This window comes from Papio anubis, chromosome 9 (genome assembly GCF_008728515.1).
Source record: "Papio anubis isolate 15944 chromosome 9, Panubis1.0, whole genome shotgun sequence".
In the NCBI taxonomy this organism is placed as follows: Eukaryota; Metazoa; Chordata; class Mammalia; order Primates; family Cercopithecidae; genus Papio; species Papio anubis.
This window is the reverse complement of record NC_044984.1, coordinates 50,079,312-50,081,804: the sequence shown is the minus strand read 5'-3', so window position 1 is coordinate 50,081,804 and position 2,493 is coordinate 50,079,312. Positions and strand designations below refer to the sequence as shown.

At 39.8% G+C, this 2,493-nt stretch overlaps 1 pseudogene; it reads left to right on the top strand.

Moving 5' to 3' along the window:
* Window positions 1–609: 609 nt before the first annotated feature.
* Window positions 610–2,139, top strand: LOC101011465 (annotated as a pseudogene).
* The last annotated feature ends 354 nt before the right edge of the window (window positions 2,140–2,493 follow it).

The window sequence follows — 2,493 nt, the reverse complement described above, 5'->3', positions numbered from 1 at the left end:
TATGTGAGGTAATGAATATGTTAATTAACCAGATTTAGTCATCTCACAAGTATGTATACTTCAAAATGTAATGTTATATATAATAAATGCATATAATTTTATGTCAATTTAAAAAATAAAAAACAAAAATAAAAAGATATCTAATGGTTTTTAATAATATGCCTCATAAAAATAACTGGAGGGAAATTTAAGTAATTGAATGTGCTATAAAATTTATTTACCTAATTCCTAAATAACACATCATTCCTAACAGTAATCCTTTTCATGTGGAGCTTTGCCTATTAGTGTTTTTGGCCACAGAAAGAGAGTAAACAGACTGCTTTGTCCAATTTTCTCTACACTACTTTAAGTTATTAATAATCTCATTTGTACATCGCACTAAAATCCTTATTTTTTTTTTTTTTTGAGACGGAGTCTGGCGCTGTGTCACCCAGGCTGGAGTGCAGTGGCGCGATCTCGGCTCACTGCAAGCTCCGCCTCCCAGGTTCAGGCCATTCTCCTGCCTCAGCCTCCGAGTAGCTGGGACTACAGGCGCCCGCCACCACGCCCGGCTAGTTTTTTGTATTTTTAGTAGAGACGGGGTTTCACCATGTTAGCCAGGATGGTCTCGATCTCCTGACCTCGTGATCCGCCCGCCTCGGCCTCCCAAAGTGCTGGGATTACAGGCTTGAGCCACCGCGCCCGGCCTAAAATCCTTATTGACGGCAAAATTGACAACCTTTCTGTGCTCTCGGGCAATTCCTCCCCTGTCTTTTTACCTATTTCTGTCTCTCTCTTTATAGAGTGATCTGTATGAATGATTTCAATTTCAGGAGGGGATTGAAGGTAGAATCATTGAATGACTATTTAAAGGTTTCACTTAGCATCTTGGGAATCAGACACAAAGAAAGTATCTGAAGTTTTAGGAAGGCATAGAGATAATATCAAAAGTAGTTTCAAACAAGTAGAAAACACCACCACCATTCCTGAGTTACAACGTTGTTTTTGAACAAATGATACACATGGTTTGTCCTTTATAAAAACATGATTATGTGGAATATCAGAAAAATGTTAAGACATTTACTCTAGCCTTACTTAAAGAAATTTAACTGCTCTCTCCTTCTGCCGCCCAAGATGCCGAAAGGAAAGAAGGCCAAGGGAAAGAAGGTGGCTCCGGCCCCTGCTGTCGTGAAAAAGCAGGAGGCCAAGAAAGTGGTGAATCTCCTGTTTGAGAAAAGACCTAAGAATTTTGGCATTGGACAGGACATCCAGCCCAAAAGAGACCTCACCCGCTTTGTGAAATGGCCTCGCCATATCAGGTTGCAGCGGCAGAGAGCCATCCTCTATAAGCAGCTGAAAGTGCCTCCTGCTATTAACCAGTTCACCCAGGCCCTGGACCGCCAGACAGCTACTCAGCTGCTTAAGCTGGCCCACAAGTACAGACCAGAGACAAAGCATGAGAAGAAGCAGAGGCTGTTGGCCCGGGCCCAGAAGAAAGCTGCTGGCAAAGGGGACGTCCCCATTAAGAGACCACCTGTCCTTCGAGCAGGAGTTAACACCATCACCACCTTGGTGGAGAACAAGAAAGCTCAGCTGGTGGTGATTGCACACGACATGGATCCCATTGAGCTGGTTGTCTTCTTGCCTGCCCTGTGTTGTAAAATGGGGGTCTCTTACTGCATTATCAAAGGGAAGGCCAGACTGGGTTGTCTGGTCCACAGGAAGACCTGCACCACTGTCGCCTTCACACAGGTGAACTCTGAAGACAAAAGCGCTTTGGCTAAGCTGGTGGAAGCTATCAGGACCAATTCCAACAACAGATACGATGAGATCCGCCGTCACTGGGGCGGCAATGTCCTGGGTCCCAAGTCGGTGGCTTGTATCGCCAAGCTCCAAAAGGCAAAGGCTAAAGAACTTGCCACTAAACTGGGTTAAATGTACACTGCTGAGTTTTCTGTACATAAAAATAATTAAAATACAAATTTTCCTTCCCAAAAAAAAAAAGAAATTTAACTAAGTACAAGCATCTGTACTTGATTAAATTCAAATTAAAATCAAGACAGGAATGTCATGCAAGATAAAAATTACTGGTGTCCTATTTTTCTATCCTAATTATCTATTAATTTAATTTACCTTTCCTTCTGAGTGTGTGTGTGTGTATATATATATATATACCAAACAGTAAAGCATTTACTAAAATTGTCTGATTGTATGATTTTACTTAGATTTTATGATCACTTTTGTGATTAATGATTATAACATTTTTATTTATCAATAACTATCTGTTATTTTGATCCCAAGAGAATCAGTGATTTATGAATGATTATTACTCTGTTGAGAGCATTTTTAATATCTAAGACTTCAGTAATGTTCCAAGAGAATATGAATTAATGAAGTGCCAAATTACAGTAATATTGACATTTTCATTCTTAACAACCATTTATTTGCTAGAATCAATTTCCAAGATGATTTTTTACCAATGAAATTTAATAATTATTTATGATTTCTATAACT